The following is an 18578-nucleotide window of genomic DNA, read 5'->3' as shown; positions in this document are numbered from 1 at the left end:
TCATTCAGGGATCCCCTGACTCAACTTTTCCTTTTTGAATAGATTAGAAATTCCTATCTTCTTTCACTTTTATTGTGACTTTTCAGCTTCCTGTTTTCCATTCCTGAGGGCTATGAATCATATTTCCAAAATAAATGATGATCTATGGAGAGGATTTTGCATTTCCAACATCCTTAGCTAACTTTAATGAATTATCATGGTCACATGATCCTAAGGCTTCAGGAATCAGAGGAAGTGGCTGACACTGACTTACCATTTTAACCAAATAATCACCGCACTTAAGCTTGGATAAGGGTTAACTGAAAGTAACAGGGCTCTTATGCAAGCCCTTCGAGTCTGGTAGGTTATGAGTATTTATGTTTTATCTCCCCCCAAAAACAATAAGACCCTCAGAGGCAAGGAACTCATCTTGGTTTTTGTCCCTTACACACCTATCTCAGCCCAGTGGTATGGTGGGCACTGGAAACAGACCACCTGGGTTCAAATCCTGGCTTGGTCACTTATTGGCCAAGTGGCCCAATATGGTTTGGCTGTGTCCCCACCCAAATCTCATCTTGTAGCTCCCATAATTCCCATGTGTTGTGGGAGGGACCCAGTGGGCGATAATTGAATTATGGGGGCAGTTTCCCCCATACTGTTCTCATGGTAGTGAATACATCTCATGAGATCTGAGGGTTTTATAAGGGGTTCCCCCTTTTGCTTGGCTCTCATTCTCGTTTTGCCTGCCACCGTGTAAGACGTGGCTTTGCTCCTCCTTGCCTTTGCCATGATTGTGAGGCTTCCCCAGCCCTGTGGAACTGTGAGTCAATTAAACTTTTCCTTTATAAATTACCTGGTCTTGGGTGTGTCTTTATTAGCAGCGTGAGAACAGACTAATACATGGCTTTGGGCAGCTTCTCATGTCTAGCCATGGTAGCTATTCTTATTATTTGGATGGTATCCAAGCATCACTCTTGAGCTCCAGGCCCATATATTAAATCACCTCCAGAAATTATATACTTAAATGATTTAGAGGGAACTCAAACAGGTACAAAAGACAAATCATGATCTCAGTTCACCCCACCCACATATGAGTCCCAGAGCTCCCAAGATCAGCCAGTAGCACTACCTGCCATCAGTTCAACTTCCCAAACCAGAAATTCAAAGGATACCTATTGGGGGAATGAGCCCCCAATATTTCAATGTACGTCCTTTTCTATTTCCCTAAGTGTCAGCCAGTCTGAGAAATAGAGAAAGAGTACAAAGAGAGAAATTTTACAGCTGGGCCTCCGGGGGTGACATCACATATTGGCAGGTTCTGGGATGCCTACCTGAGCCACAAAACCAGCAAGTTTTTATTAGGGATTTCAAAAGGGGAGGGGTATACGAATAGGGAGTAGGTCACAGGGATCACATGCTTCAGAGGGCAATAAAAGATCACAAGGCAGAGGCAGAGAGCGAAATTAGAATTACTGATGAGGTTCCATGTCCCACTGGGCATGCATTGTCTTGATAAACATCTTAACAGGAAACAGGGTTTGAGAGCAGATAACCTGGTCTGACTAGAATTCACCAGGCTGGAATTTCCCAATCCTGGTAAGCCTGAGGGCACTGCAGGAGACCAGGGCGTATTTCATCCCTTATCTTCAACCGCATAAGACAGGCACTCCCAGAGCAGTCGTCGATAGGCCTACCCCTGGGAATGCATTCCTTCCCCAGGGTTATTCCTTGCTGGGAAAAGAATTCAGCAATATTTCTCCTATTTGCTTTCTGCAAGAAGGAAAATATGACTCTATTCTGCCCAACCCCACAGGCAGTGAGACCTTAAGGTTATCTTCCCTTGTTCCCTGAAGATTGCTGTTGTTCTGTTCTTTTTCAGGGTGCCCTGATTTCATATCATTCAAACACACATTTTACAAACAATTTGTACAGTTAATGCAATCATCACAGGGTCCTGAGGCGACATACATCCTCAGTTTACAAAGATGACGGGATTAAGAGATTAAAGTAAAGACAGGCATAGGAAATTATAAGAGTATTGATTGGGGAAGTGACAAATGTCCAGGAAGTCTTCACAATTTATATTCAGAGACTGCAGTAAAGACAGGTGTAAGAAATTATAAAAGTATTAATTTGGGGAACTGATAAATGTCCATGAAATCTTCACAATTTATGTTCTTCTGCCACAGCTTCAGCCGGTCCCTGCATTCGGGGTCCCTGACTTCCTGCAACAGACACCTTGATGTCTCCCTTCTCCTTCCCCATTCTGTCCAATCTCATCTGTTTATTCAGCGAACACTTACTGAGCACCCCGGCACTGTAAAGGAGCTAGGGATGAACAGGTGAATAAGACAGGCTGTTTGGGAGGTTAGGCGCAGTGAGGAAGACAGGCAATCACAGTGAAAATAAATGGGGTGAGGACAGCTTGGGATACAGAGTTTGAAAGAAACAAGCAGGATGCTGTGATAGGAGCAAGGGAGTTACTTCCGACAGGGGGCAGGGATGGTGTCTCCAAGGAAGTGACATTTACGCTAGATCTGAATATCGAGAAGGAGCCAGCTGTAATGAGTTGAAAGAAGGGCATTCCAGGAAGAGGGAAGGAAAACACAAAGCTGAGGGGTGAGACAGAAATAAGAGTGTTCCAGAGCCTGGTGCAGGGGCACATACCTGTAGTCCCAGCGACAAGAGATCATCCCTTAAGCCCAGGAGTTTGAGGCCAGCCTGGGTAACACAGTAATAATCTATCTCAAAAAGAAAAAAAAAGAAAGAAAGAAAGAAAAGAAATGAGTGTGTTCCAGGAACTGTCAGATGGCCAGTGCAACTATGCTATGCGACACACAGGCTTGCTTGTTTTCTTACTGCCTCCTAAACTGGGTGGCTCCATCTCACTGAAACAGACGCTCAAAGAAAGGTGAAATTCATACAGGCAAGCACAGCCTTGGGAGGGTTATGAAGCTCGTGAGATGTAAGCGGGCCCTCACTGGAGGAGGGGGCTGGAAACAGTGGGATGAGAGGAAGCATTCCCAACAGGACCAGCTGCACAAGCCAGGCCCAGAAACAAGTGACTATGATAGTGGGGGGAGATTAAATGGGACTGATTTGGGGAAATCTTCAAAAAGAAAAAAAGGCTGAGATGTTTAAACCAGTTGCAAAGTTAAGATGGAGCCATTCTTGTGGCTGACGGAGGACACGAGAAAAGCAATGATTTAAGAACATCCCAGCTGGGCGCGGTGGCTCACAACCCCTGGCTGAGGCAGGAGAATCACTTGAACACAGGAGGTGGAGGTTGCAGTGAGCCGAGATCGCGCCACTGCACTCCAGCCTGGGCGACAGAGCGAGACTCCTTCTCAAAATTAAAAAAAAAAAAAATCCCTCAGACAGACATGAGGACGTGGGATGGGAGGGGAAGCCTGGGGAAGTGACATCATTTAGAAGTCAGCTGGGATTATATAGGAGTGACTCAATAAGCCACCTGTCCTACTGAATTGGTGGTGGTGATAGAAAGAAAAGGAAGATAGATAGATAGATAGATGTTTTTGTTTTCTTTTCTTTTTGTTTTGTAGAGATAGGGTTTCCCTATGTTGCCCAGGCTGGCCCCAAACTCCTGCCCTCAAGCAATCCTCCCACGTGGGCCTCTCAAAGCTCTGGGATTATAGGTGTGAGTCACCAAGCCCAGCCTGGTTAAATGAATTTTTAAAAATTCCTTTAAGTCCAACAGGAGGAGACTGGTTACGTAAATTATGGCACATTCATATAACAGAAGGATATGCAGCTATTTTAAATGATGCCATGGAAAGATAGTTAACGGACTGGGTGTGGGGGCTCACGCCTGTAATCCCAGCACTTTGGGAGGCTAAGGTAGGTGGACCACAAGGTCATGAGTTCAAAACCAGCCTGGCCGATATGGTGAAACCCTGTCTCTACTAAAAATACACAAATCAGCTGGGTGTGGTGGCAGGCACCTCTAGTTCCAGCTGCTAAGGAGGCTGAGGCAGGAGAATCGCTTGAAGCCGGGAGGTGGAGGTTGCAGTGAGCCGAGATCATGCCACTCACTGCACACCAGCCTGGGTAACAGAGCAAGACTCCGTCTCAAAAAAAGAAAGAAAATACGATTGATAAAAATCTACATTTACAAAAAATGTAAATGGGAGGGGCGAGAGTAATTTTTACTTTACAAAGGGGTTCATAAGACGACAAGATTCCTTCAAGAACATCTGAATGAAACTGTAAGAACTGGGTCCTCCTTTTCAGGAGCTTGTCTATTGAGGAGACAGAGGGATGCACAGACCCTGGCAGTGAGAACGCTTTAGAACTCTTCTTGATTTCCTTACTTGCAAAAGAAAAGGATTAGGCTAAGCATGATCTCTAAGGCACTTTTTTTTTAAGGCAGAGTCTGGTTCTGTCGCCCAGGCTAGAGCGCAGTGGCGCAATCTCGGCTCACTGCAAGCTCTGCCTCCTGGGTTCACGCCATTCTCCTGCCTCAGCCTGCCGAGTAGCTGGGACTACAGGTGCCCGCCACCACGTCCGGCTAACTTTTTGTATTTTTAGTAGAGACAGGGTTTCACCATGTTAGCCAGGATGGTCTCGATCTCCTGACCTCGTGATCCACCCGTCTCGGCCTCCCAAAGTGCTGGGATTACAGGCATGAGCCACCGTGCCCAGCCTCTAAGGTACTTTTACAATTTTTATTTATTTTATTTATTTAATTTTTTTGGAGACAGGGTCTCACTCTGTCACCCAGGCTGGAGTGCAGTGGCATGAACACAGTTCACTGTAGCCTCAATCTTCTGGGCTGGACTGATCCTCCTGCCTCAGCCTCCCAAGTAGCTGGGACTACAGGCACATGCCACCATGCCTGGCTAATTTTTTTATGTTTTGTAGAGACGAGGTCTCATCATGTTGCACAGGCTGGTCTCAAACTCCCAGGCTCAAATAATCCTCCTGACTTGGCCTCCCAAAGTGCTGGGATTACAGGTGTGAGCCACCGCACCCAGCCTGTAAGGTACTTTTAATCTCAAAATGTGAGGATAGGACGGGCACAGTGGCTCACGCTTGTAATCCCAGCACCTTGGGAGGCCAAGCTTGGCGGATCACAAGGTCAGGAGTTCAAGACCAGCCTGACCAACATGGTGAAACCCCATCTCTACTAAAAATACAAAAATGAGCTGGGCATGGTGGCGGGCGCCTGTAATCCCAGCTACTCCAGAGGCTGAGGCAAGGAGAATTGTCTGAACCCGGTTGGCCGAGGTTGCAGTGAGCCAAGATCACACCAGCCTGGGTGACAGAGTGAGACTGTCTCAAAAAAAAAGTAATAATGATAATAATCTCAAAATGCTCTCCCCATTGTACAAGATGAGACCAATTTGTACCTGACATTATGCTTCTATGAAGTGCTTGGCAAACCACCTGGTAGGTGTCAGTGAATGTACTGCATTAGCTAAGACTGAAGTCCATACTCAGGCCTTCAAGGCCCTACTCGATCTGGCCTCTGACTGTCTCTCAGGAGCTTAGCTCACATCACTCTCCTCCTTGCCCACTTTGCTCCATTCACATTGATTTTCCTTCTGTTCCTGGAACACATCAAGCTAATTCCTGCCTCAGGGACTTTGCATTTGCTATTCCCCTTGCTTAGAATACCTCCCCCCAGGAAAAGTATTTAGAGAGCTGGCTCCTTCCTGACATCCAGATCTCAGCTCAGGTGGACTTCCTCAGAGAGGGCCTCACTCAAGCTATCAGACACAGAGAGAATTCAACACTCAGTCAAGAAGGTACATTTGAGATGGAGTCTCACTCTGTCATCCAGCCCGGAGTGCAGTGGCACGATCTCGGCTCACTGCAACCTCTGCCTCCCAGGTTTAAGCAATTCTCCTGCCTCAGGCTCCCAAGTAGCTGGGATTACAGGTGCCCACCACCGTGTCCAGCTAATTTTTGTATTTTTAGTAGAGATGGGGTTTCACCATGTTGGCCAGGCTGGTCTTGAACTTCTGACCTCAGGTGATCTGCCTGCCTCGGCCTCCCAAAGGACTGGGATTACAGGCATGAGCCACCGCAGCTGGCCAGTACATTCTTTTTTAGGATGCACAAGGAAGAGTTAAAACAACAGTTATGCATTAGATCATGTATTTTCCTGAATACATTCCCAACAGCAATATGATACAGACCAGGTTCTCTAACCACATTTCAATGAAATTAGAAATTCATTTTCTTTGTTTTTTTTTTTTTTTTTGAGACACAGTCTTGCTCTGTCGCCTGGGCTGGAGTGCAGTGGTACAACATCGGCTCGCTGAAACCTCCACCTCCCGGGTTCAAGCAATTCTCCCTGTCTCAGCCTCCCGAGTAGCTGGGATTACAGACGCCTGCCACCAGACCCGGCTAATTTTTGTATTTTTAGTAGAGACAGGGTTTCACCATGTTGGCCAGGCTGGACTCAAACTCTTGACCTTAGGTGATCTGCCTGCCTCAGCCTCCCAAAATGTTTGGATTACAAGCGTGAGCCACCATGTCAGCCAGAAATTAATTTTTAAAAGGTAGATTTTTAAAATATTTGGAAACTGAATGAAATATTGTAAGAAATATTGCTAAATGACCCAAAAATATTTAGAACTGGATAATGAAGGTAATATATGTCAAAATCGGTGGCACACAGCTAAAGCAGAACTTTATTTTTTATTTTTATATTATTATTATTTTTATTGTTATTGTTATTATTACTTTTTGAGAGACAGTCTTGCTCTGAGGCCCAGGCTGGATGCAGTGGCACAATCTTGGCTCACTGCAAGGTCCGCCTCCCAGGTTCATGCTTATATATTATAATATTACAACAATATTATAATAACATTATATATTATATTATTATATTACTTTATTTTTATTATTATTGTTATTATTATTTGAGCTGTCATCTCACTCCGTCACCCAGACTGGAGTACAGTGGCATGATCTTGGCTCACTGCAACCTCCACCTCCCAGGTTCAAGTGTTCTCCTGCCTCAGCCTCCCAAGTAACTGGGATTACAGGTGTGCACCACCACACCCAGATAATTTTTGTATTTTCGTAGAGATGGGGTTTCGCCATGTTGGCCAGTCTGTTCTCGAACTCCTGGCCTCAAGAAATCTGCCCTCCTCAGCCTCCCAAAGTGCTGGGACTACAGGCATGAGCCACCGCACCCGGCCAAATGGCAGATTTTGTCCAAATGGAATGCTAAGGCTGACCCTAAGGCTAACCCTAACCTTAGCCCTAATGCTAACCCTAATAGGATTAGGGTAAAATGACTAAAGGCAAGAGATGAGCATTCTGGATATTTCTCATGGCCAGAAGGAGGTAACTTTTATCCTCCACTGACCCAAATAAATTGACTATACTTTGTCCCCCACTTCCCACTCAATTTCCTACTTTGATGCCCATTCCCCCGCCCTTTGTCCATCCCAAGCTTCACTCTGGAGACAGTAGCTAAATCTGTGCTAGTTAAACTTGAACCAGATCTGTTAGAAAAGAAGGGGCTATTGCAAGAAGCAGGGTGGCTTCAAAGAAAGCCAAAAGAAACTGACTGTACTGAGTCCCCCTGCTTCCCTCTCAATTTCCTACTGCCCAGAGAATAGAACTCATGAGATGGAAAAACCAGAAAAAGGGAAGCAAGTGAAGAAAGGGACAGGGCGCTACTCTCCACAAACACTTCCTGTTGGTTGTGCTGACATCACACTGCACGCCATGTATCTCATGACTTGGGGTGTAGCTCACACACCTAATGCCTTAGACAACAAGAGCGAAACTCTGTCTCAAAAAAAAGAATTGGGAAAATCTCAACAGAACGTTTTGTGATTGCTTATGTGAACTTAAAGGTTATTCCTATCAACTTGTAAACAACTGAAAATGCAAAATGTTATAACACGTTGATAGTTTTGGAGTCTGAGGAGTCCTGCTTTCCTTCCCTCTTAGTGACCAACTATTATCTTTTTTTCTTCTTCTTCTTTTTTTTTTTTTTTTGAGATGGAGTCTCGCTCTGTCACCCAGGCTGCGGTGCAGCGGCACGATCTCGGCTCACTGCAACCTCCGCCTCCCGGGTTTAAGCAATTCTCCTGCCTCAGCCTCCTGAGTAGCTACGATTACAGGCACCCACCACCACGCCCAGCTAATTTTTGTATTTTTAGTAGAGACAGGGTTTCACCATGTTGGTCAGGCTGGTCTCGAACTCCTAACCTCGTGATCCACCCACCTCAGCCTTCCAAAGTGCTGGGATTACAGGCATGAGCCACCACGCCCGGCTATCTTTTTTTAAATTATTTTTTAGGACACCATGTCTCACCATGTTGCCCAGACTGACTTTGAACTCCTAGGCTCAAACCTCCTGAGTAGCTGGGACTACAGGCTATCAACTATTATCTTATGGAGGATAAAGGGAGGCATAATGAACCAGAAAAATTTGCAAGGAGACCTCCAGAATCCTTTACCAGATACAAATGAGTTTGAGCTTTTACTCAACTATAAAATGGAATTCTGAGTATCACTCACGAGAAGGTGGTTTTCAAAAGATAAAACGCTGTTCAGAGCCAAAGAAACGTGCATTCTTGTTGTGTCAGATTTAGATCTGCTGGAGAATGCTTATTTAGCTAATAATCCAGTAATTGTTGAGGGATGGGAAAGACTCGGCACTGTGTGTTTCAGAAAACCTGTCTTCAGCAGAGAAAAAAGATGGGTCTTTACAATGAGACAAGTTATATAAAAGGCACACTTTGTTATTTTGTTTTGATTCAAACTTTCAGGTAAGCCTGAAGATGTCTGATACAAGATCACAAGAAATGTAGTTTTGTATTTTTTTTTCACAGCTTAAAAAAAATTCCCCATGGTTTTTGTTTTGTTTTTGAGACAGTCTTACTTTGTCGCCCACAGCAAGTGCAGTAGCGCGATCTTGGCTCACTGCAACCTCTGTCTCCCGCGTTCAAGCAATTCTCCTGCCTCAGCCTCCCAAGTAGCTGGGACTACAGGTATGTGCCACCATGCTCCGCTAATTTTTGTATTTTTAGTAGAGCTGGGGTTTCACTATGTTAGCCAGGATGGTCTCAATCTCCTGACCTCGTAATCCACCCGCCTCAGCCCCCCAAAGTGCTGGGATTACAGGCTTTTTTTTTTTTGGAGCCAAAGTCTCCCTCTGTTGGTGTAGTGGTGCGATCTCAGCTCACTGCAACCTCTGTCTCCTGGGTTCAAGAGATTCTCCTGCCTCAACCTCCTGAGTAGCTGGCACTACAGGTGCATGCCACCATGCCTGGCTAATTTTTCTATTTTTAGTAGAGATAGGGTTTCACTATGTTGGCCAGGCTGGTCTCGAACTCCTGACCTCGTGATCTGCCCACCTCGGCCTCCCAAAGTGTTGGGATTACAGGTGTGAGCCACTGTGCCCGGCCTAATCTAGCATTTTAAGGACAAATACTAGGGAAGAAAAGAGATTGATTCAAAGAATCATTCCAGTCAGGTGTGGTGGCACACACCTGTAATCCCAACACTTTGGGAGGCCAAGGCAGGAGGTTTGCTTGGGCCCAGGAATCAAGACCAGCCTGGGTAACACAGTGAGACTCCATCTCTACTAAAAAAAAAAAAAAAAAAAAAAAAAAAAAAAAGAATCATTCTCCCTGGATGAAACAAGATGCTTCTCTTCTTCTGATGTGTGTAATTTAGATTCTAACACTTAGGCTGTTTTGTATCTTGCCTTGCCTTTTTCCTCACTTAACATTACAGCATAAGCATTTCCTCCATATAATTAAATATACTTCATAAACATTTTTAAGAGTAGCTTTAACATTATTTTTCTTTTCTTTTTTGTTTTTGTTTTTGAGACAGAGTTTCGCTCCACCACGCAGGTGGAGTGCAATGGCACAATCTCGGCTCACTGAAACCTCTGCCTCCCGGGTTCAAGCTATTCTCCTGCCTCAGCCTCCCAAGTAGCTGGGACTACAGGTGCCCGCCACCACACCCAGCTAATTTTTGTTTTTTGTATTTTTAGTAGAGACAGCTTTTCACCATGTTGGCCAGGCTGGTCTCAATCTCTTGACCTTGTGATCCGCCCACCTTGGCCTCCCAAAGTGCTGGGATTACAGGTGTGAGCCACCGTGCCTGGCCTTCTCTTAAGAAAAGTAATCAACTTCAGAGTAGACATTTGTAAAAATGCAGATAAGTATGCAGAGTAAAAATCATCTATGGTTTTACCCTTCCCAGAAAAACCAGTTAAGATTTTAATTTATAATCTGCCACACTTTTTTCTATAAACACAAAAATTTGAAGACCCATACACATATTGCCCTGTAATCTTTTTCCATTTAATTATCTTGAATATCTTTCCATAGTATACTATTTTATTTTATTTTATTTTATATTATCTTGAGATAGAGCCTCATTCAGCCAGGTGCAGTGGCTCACACCTACAATCCCAGCACTTTGGGAGACCAAGGCAGGTGGATCATCTGAGGTCAGGAGTTTGAGACCAGCCTGGCCAACATGGGGAAACCCCATCTCTACTAAAAATACAAAAAATTAGCCAAGCATGGTGGCAGGCGCCTATAATCCCAGCTACTTGGGAGGCTGAGGCAGGAGAATTGCTTGAACCCAGGAGATGGAGGTTGCAGTGAGCCAAGATCGTGCCATTGCACTCTAGCCTGGGGGACACAGCAAGACTCTGTCTCTAGAAAAATAAATAAATAAATAATAAAAAAGCTTTTCAATAGTTTTGCCTTGCTGGACTCACTGGCTCACGTCTGTAATCCCAGCACTTTGGGAAGCAGAGGTGGGAGAATTGCTTGAGGCCAGGAGTTTGACATCAGCCTGGGCAACATAATGAGACCCCATTTCTAATTTTTTTTTTTTTTAAGAATTTTAAAAAACGGGCTGGGCACAGTGGGTCATGCCTGTAAGCCCAGCACTTTGGGAGGACCAGGTGGGCAGATCACCTGAGGTTGGGAGTTCAAGACCAGCCTGACCAACATGGAGAAACCCTGTCTCTACTAAAAATACAAAATTAGCTGAGCATGGTGGCGCATACCTGTAATCCCAGCTACTCGGGAGGCTGAGGCAGGAGGATCGCCTGAACCCGGGAGGCGGAGGTTGAGGTAAGCCGAGATCACACCATTGCACTCCAGCCCGGGCAACAAGAGCGAAATTCCATCTCAAAAAAAAAAAAAAATTTAAACAAAGTTTTTTTAAAAATCATAAATGTTATACATTTTCAACAACTAAAACAAACATAAAATATATACATTTTACATTATTTCCATTCTATATATTACTATTTTTTCTTTGGGGCACAGTGACATGAAATTTCATTGTGAAATAAAAAAAGAAACAAAAATTTGTTGTGAAAATCACACACAGGATTGATGAATTTGGGGCTGCCTCTTGTTTTCAGCAGTATCAGACAGTTCCCCCACACTGCCTCTTGCAGTCACGGGTTATTCTCCATCCACCTTTTATTCTATGCTGCCTATCAAAGGGTGTGATCTCTGAGATCTTTTACAGCCTAGAGACCGAATGTCAAATGTGCTAAGATGTCAAGATCCAGGTATTAGAATAGGTCTAGCTCATCTGCAGGAATATCATCTTTCCCCGTCTCCTCCATTTCAACCACCTGTAATTCCTCCCACTCACTGAATGGGAGGAAACATCTATAGATCATATATCTGATATGGAATTTGTTTCTAGAATACATAAAGAAGTCTTACACCTTAAAACCATAATACAAATGGCTGGCATGGTGGCTTATGCCTGTAATCCCAGCAATTTGGGAGGCTGAGGTGGGCGGATCATCTGAGGTCAGGAGTTTGAGACCAGCCTGATCAACACGGTGAAACTTCATCTCTACTAAAAATACAAAAATTAGCAGGGCATGATGCTGGGTGCCTGTAATCCCAGCTACTTGGGAGGCTGAGGCAGAAGAATTGCTTGAACCTGGGAGGCAGAGGTTGCAGTGAGCTGAGATCCCGCCACTGCACTCCAGCCTGGCAACAGAGAGAGACCCTGTGTCAAAAAAACAAAAAGGACGTTGGGTCTGATGGGGTTGAGAGGATTATCTGTGATCAACATATAGCCTATTAGATAAGAGTCAGGGTTTTTCTGTTCTGTTTTTTTGCTTTTGTTGTTGTTGTTGTTGTTCCACAATAGATTCAGTCTTAAAGACTACCCGGGGAAAGCAACAGCAAAATTATAAAATAATTTATTCCTCGCTTCTGCTATCAACTTGTTCTTTATTTAGACGTTCTGTTTCTGGAAGTATATATAATTATACTGTGTGCCACACGTATCTGTCATTCTGTTATACAATGACGTATTTCACAATGTCTATGTGCCAGATAAGCGAGTCTTACATCTTTAAATGCCTAAACATTTAATTTAAACATTTTTTCATTGTAGATTCTCCTGAACAAATGACACTGTCTCTTCTGACTGGCCTTTTGCAGCTCAAGGCCATTGTGACAAATGTCAGTCTTACATAACTGTAACCAAATGACACCCTAAGGCACATTGAGGTCTCTAAACTAAATGGCCCCAGACTGATGAGTTTTTTGGAGTTCTTGGCTCTGCTTTTTATAGAAACATTTCTTTTTTATGGGCTATTTGTGTATTGCTGCTCTTAGTACTGGTGGCCTCGGGCAATACGTCCCACCTCTTTCTAATTTACTGCATTCATACAAATGTTTGTTTTACCACCTACTTTACTGGTGACATAATACATTTTTCATCTGTTAGATCCTAGGGCTATAGCCAGAGTCTTTTCAATTCCAAGTTTCAGAAGGCTAGTAGCTTAAGTAAAAAATGAACATTTATTATAAGATTATGGCGGTATCTCAAAGGTAAAGGTGAATGGGGGGAGGGGACAAAACCAGGAAGTGGAAGCTCAGCAGAAACCAGAGGCTGTTCTCTTTGTCTCTCTCACCTCTGTGCGTCTTTGTCCAGCTGTGTCATTATTTTGCTTCTGCAGATTACTGTTCTCAGCTTCTCCATGCATGCGATAGTTATGTCAAATCAGTTCCAGTCACCTGCAGAGAAGAAAGGCTTGTCTCTATCCCAATGCCAAAGCCAAAGGAGAGACTGGCCCGGTTGGGTCAGTTTCCCACCTGTGGTCCAGTCAGCTATGGCCAGGAGGATAAGGTCACATAGTATAAAAACGGCTGCTGCACCACCTCTGCCTAGAGGAAGCGGGTACTGACCAACTGGCTTCACCAGCAACAAAGGAACCAGAAAATCGAAACTGCTCCAGTCGCATCTGAACTAAAAAGAGGCCAGGCGCGGTGGCTCACGACTGTAATCCCACATTTTGGGAGGCTAAGGCAGATAGATCGCTTGAACTCAGGAGTTCAAGACCAGCCTGGGCAATCTGATGAAACTCCATCTCTACCAAAAATACAAAAAATTAGCTGGGCATGGTGGCACATGCCTGTAGTCCTAGCTATTTGGGAGGCTGAGGTTGGAGGATTGCTCAAACCCAGGAGGCGGAGGTTGCAGTGAGCCGAGATCATGCTGCTGCATTCCAGCCCAGGTGACACAGTGAGACCCTGTCTCAAAAAGAGAGAAAAAAAGAAAGAAAGAAAAAAAAAAGAACGATAAGCTTGGTGTGAGGGCCTGAGATGCTCCCCTATGAAGAAAGAATATGAGGTCTGGCCCCATAGATTCATGGTATATACTTTGCTTTTCCTGAGACATTGGTTGTTTACTCCCTGTTTATTGGATTATCACTGAGACATAACTCACATATCATACAATTTACTCTTTTTAAATGTACAGTTCAGCAGCTTTTAGTATATTCACAGGTTCTGCAACTATCACCACTTTCTTTTCCAGCACATTTTCATCACCCTAAATGGAAACCTTGTACTCATTAGCAGTTACTTTCCAACCTTTCTTTCCCCCAGTCCCTGGCAACCACTAATCTACTTTCAGTTTTCTTTTGTTTTGTTTTGAGACGGAGTTTTGCCCTTGTTGCCCAGGTTGGACTGCAATGGTGCGATCTCAGATCACCGCAACCTCCGCCTCCCAGGTTCAAGCAATTTTCCTGCCTCAGCCTCCCAAGTAGCTGGGATTACAGGCGTGCACCACCATGCCCAGCTAATGTTGTATTTTTAGTAGAGATAGGGTGTCTCTATGTTGGTCAGGCTAGTCTCGAACTCCTGACCTCAGGTGATCTGCCCACCTCAGCCTCCCAAAGTGCTGGGATTATAGGTATGAGCTACCGCAACTGGCCTCTACTTTCGGTTTCTATGGATTTGCCTACTCCAGACATTTCCTATACATAGAATCACACAATAAGTGCCTTGTCGCATCTGGCTTCTCTCACTCAGCGTGGTGTTTTCAAGGGTCATCTGTGATGCAGCGCGTGTCAGTGCTTCATTCCTTTCTGTGGCTGAATCACAGTCCATTGTAGGGATGGACCACATTGTGTTTACGTGTTCATTAGTTGATGGACGTTTAGGTTGTTTCTACTTTTGGGCCATTATGAATGTTGCTGCGAATACTCACGTACAAGTTTTTGCATGAACATCTTTTTTTTTTTCCAGAGCAGGAGTGGAAGTTTATTTGAAATGCCTTAGAACAGGAAAGGAAGCTGCACTTGGAAGAGACCCAAGTGGGCATGGGAAGGTTAAAGAGACAAGGTCAAATGCCAAATATATCTTTTCTTTTCTTTCTTTTTTTCTTTTTTTTTTTTTTTAACTTTGAGACGGAGTCTTGCTCTGTCACCCAGGCTGGAGTGCAATGGTGTGATCTCGGCTCACTGTAAACTCCACCTCCCAGGTTCAAGTGATTCTCTTGCCTCAGCCTCCTGAGTAGCTGATTACAGGGATTACAGGCATGCACCACCATGCCTGGCTAATGTTTGTATTTCTAGTAGAGATGGGGTTTCTCCAGGCTGCCCAGCCTGGTTTTGAACTCCTGGCCTCAAGTGATCCACCTGCCTCAGCCTCCCAAAGTGCTAGGATGACAGGCGTGAACCACTGAGCCCCGCCCAGAAAATATCTTTTTAATTCTCTGGGGAAATCCTGGAAGAGGACTATCTTGGTCCTACAGTAATTCTATGTTTAACATTTTGAGGAACTGCTGTTTTCCAAAGGAGCTGGACCATTTTACATTCCCACGAGTAATGTGTGAGGGTTCCAGTTTCTCCACATCCTTGCCAGCTTTTTTTTTTTGTTGTTGTTGTTGTTGTTGTTGTTGTTGAGACAGAGTCTCGCTTTGTCGCCCAGACTGGAGTGCAGTGGCCGGATCTCAGCTCACTGCAAGCTCCGCCTCCCGGGTTCACGCCATTCTCCTGCCTCAGCCTCCCGAGCAGCTGGGACCACAGACGCCCGCCACCTCGCCCGGCTAGGTTTTTGTATTTTTTAGTAGAGACGGGGTTTCACCGTGCTAGCCAGGATGGTCTCGATCTCCTGACCTTGTGATCCGCCCGTCTCGGCCTCCCAAAGTGCCGGGATTACAGGCTTGAGCCACCGCGCCCGGCCCTTGCCAGCTTTTTGATTGTCCATCTTTTTAATTATAACCATGCTAGTGAGGAGGAAATGGTATCTCACTGTGGCTTTGATTCGCATTTCCCTAATGATAATGATATTGAGAATCTTCTTGTGTTTATTGATCTCATGTGTATATCTTCTTTGGAGAAATGTCTATTCAGATATGTTTGCCCATTTTTAAATAGGGTTGTCATTTTATTGGTGAGTTGTAAGAGTTCTTACGATATCTGAAATATTAGATCCTTAACAGATATAGGATATGTGAATATTTTTCTCATTCTGTGGATTTTTTCCCTTTCTTGATGGCAACTTTGAACCGCAAACTTTTCGGTTTTGACTGAGTAGTCCAATTTATCTATTTTTTTCTTTTGTTGCCTTGCTTTAGGCAACAAAATCTAAATCTAAAACACCACTGTCTAATCCGAGGTCACAAAGATTTGCCCCTATGTTTTCATCAGAGATATTTATAATTTTAGCTCTTATATTTATGCCTTTGATCCGTTTTTTTCTTTCTTTCTTATTTTTATTATTAAGACAGAGTCTCATGTGTCACTCAGGCTGGAGTACAGTGGCATGATCTCAGTTCACTGCAGCCTCTGCCTGCTGGGTTCAAGCAATTCTCCTACCTCACCCTCCCAAGTAGCTGGGATTACAGGCATGCGCCACCACACCCAGCTAATTTTTGTATTTTTAGTAGAGACGGGGTTTCACCATGTTGGTCAGGCTGGTCTCAAACTCCCAACCTCAAGTGATCCACCTGCCTCAACCTCTTGAAGTGCTGGGATTACAGGTGTGAGCCACGCCTGGCCAACTTTTTTTTTTTTTAATTTATGTAGCTAGGACTACAGGTATGTGTTACCATGCCCAGCTAATTTTTGTACTTTTTGTAGAGACGGGGTTTCACCATGTTGCCCAGGCTGGTCTGGAACTCCTGAGCTCAAGTGATCCACCCATCTCGGCCTCCCAAAGTGCTGGAATTACAGGCGTGAGCCACCATGCCTGGCCTTTTTTATTTTTGAGACAGGGTCTCACTCTGTCACCCAGGCTGCAGTGTAGTGGCACAATTGCAGCTCACTGCAGCCTTGACCTCCTAAACTCAAGTGATCCTCCTGCCTCAGCCTCCCAAGTAGCTGGGACCACCAGCATGCACCAGCATGCCTGGCTAATTTTTAAAGTATTTATAGAGATGGGGGTCTCCCTATGTTGTCCAGACTGGTCTTAAACTCCTGGGCTCAAGCAATCCTCCCAACTTAGTCTCTCAAAGTGCTGGGATTATAGGAATGGGCCACCGTGTCTAGCCAATAAAGTTATTTTTTAAAAAGAGATAAACCAAGGCCAACAGTGTAAACAAAATAACTTTCTTTTCCAAATCATTTTTTAGAATCAGCTTCTTTGGTCGGGCCTAATGATGTTACCAACTAGTAATTTATAAAAACTTGCATTTCTACATTTTTCTTAACTGACCCCATTCCAAAACACAAGCAAACCATCTAAATTCAAGATTTGTAAGGTTGGGACTAATTCATTAATATAGGGTAAAGCATGAATGAAGGCTGGAAATGTGTTTTGATTGCTGCCATTATTTTTTATTTATTTTTTTCTGAGATGGAGTTTCACTCTTGCCACCCAGGCTGGAGTGCAATGGCATGATCTCAGCTCACAGCAACCTCTGCCTCCTCGGTTCAAGCAATTCTCCTGCCTCAGCCTCCTGAGTAGCTGTAATTACAGGCATGTGCCACCACGCCCAGCTAATTTTTTGTATTTTTAGTAGAGACAGGGTTTCTCCATGTTGGTCAGGCTGGTCTCGAACTCCCAGTCTCAGGTGATCCGCCCACCTCAGCCTCCCAAAGTGCTGGGATTACAGGCGTGAGCCACCGCGCCTGGCGTTTTTGGGGGCGTTTGTTTGTTTTGAGATGGAGTCTCTGTCACCCAGACTGGAGTGCAGTGGCACCATTTCAGTTCACTGCAACCTCCGCCTCCCAGGTTCAAGCAATTCTTCCTGCCTCAGCCTCCCGAGTAGCTGGGATTACAGACACCTGCCACAATGCCCAGCTAAGTTTTTTGTATTTTTAGTAGAGATGGGGTTTCACCACGTTGGTGGCCAGGCTGGTCTCCAGCTCCTGACCTCACATGATCATCTGCCCACCTCGGCCTCCCAAAGTGCTGGAATTATAGGTGTGAGCCACTGTGCCCAGCCATCTTTTGATTCTTAAGGAAATGATTTTTAAGTCTCTTTCCAATGAGGATTTAGCAATGGAGTTTTCTTCTTCAACAGATAATCTGAGGCTTCCCAACTGCACCAAGCTCCATTTGGGCAGAGACCTTACTTGTCTGTTCACTCCATATCCCTAGCATCAAGAAAACTGCCAAGCACAACACAGGCACTCAGTAAATTTCTGTCAAATGAATGAATAAAATACCACCACCTTTTCCTGGGACCATTTTGGACCAAGGCTGGCATAGGCATCTCTGTTCCTCCCTCTAACTTAACAATTCCATCTCTTAGAGGCAGATGCTGCCTGTTTTCTGCACATTTTATTATCCACCTCTCTATATTGGGAAAAACAAGTTGGTGTGGTTTACTTAAGAATCTCACATCCAGGAAATGAACTAAAAATGTTGTATCAAAGATTATGCATAGGATCTACAAACTAAGAAGCAAGCAGATGAGTGCAGTTACAGGCATCATGGTATATTTTCCAGAAGAAATGGCCCATGGATTAAAAATTATTATGATGAGTCTGCAGTAATATAGAAACCAAGTAGTGGGAATCAGAAAATGAAAAGCACAGCCATTGACTGTGATTACAAACCAAAACTTTATACCAATTACCTGCTGGAATTTATGCTGCATGAAGGCAGGATATTTTGCTTGTCCTGTTCACTGGACAGTACCTGGCATATGGGATGTGCTTATTAATATTTTCTGAATGCATTAGGGAAACTAAATATAACATTCATCTATGAAAACATATCTGGGCCAGGCGCAGTGGCTCATGCCTGTAATCCCAACACTTTGGAAGCCCGAGGCGGGCAGATCATGGGAGGTCAGGAGCTGGAGACCAGCCTGGCCAACATGGTGAAAACCTGTCTCTACTGAAAATACAAAAATTAGCTGGG

General features: G+C 44.5%; 1 long non-coding RNA gene across 4 annotated transcripts in view; it reads right to left on the bottom strand.

Annotated features, from left to right (window-relative positions):
- LOC105494582 (uncharacterized) overlaps positions 1 to 18578 on the bottom strand; it is a 62235-nt gene that overhangs the window by 42389 nt on the left and 1268 nt on the right. For 2 of the 4 annotated variants that reach the window (XR_011608734.1, XR_011608737.1), the window contains exons 2-3: positions 12893 to 12995; positions 796 to 2720 (exon numbers count right to left, since the gene is read on the bottom strand). This is a non-coding gene — a long non-coding RNA (uncharacterized lncRNA). Of the gene's footprint in view, positions 1 to 795; positions 2721 to 12892; positions 12996 to 18578 lie in introns of those variants that run through there. The other 2 variants (XR_011608736.1, XR_011608735.1) reach the window with 2 other exon arrangements.

This window comes from Macaca nemestrina, chromosome 10 (genome assembly GCF_043159975.1).
Source record: "Macaca nemestrina isolate mMacNem1 chromosome 10, mMacNem.hap1, whole genome shotgun sequence".
Classification (NCBI taxonomy): Eukaryota; Metazoa; Chordata; class Mammalia; order Primates; family Cercopithecidae; genus Macaca; species Macaca nemestrina.
Note: the sequence above shows the minus strand (reverse complement) of the source record. Positions and strands in the feature narration are given on the sequence as shown.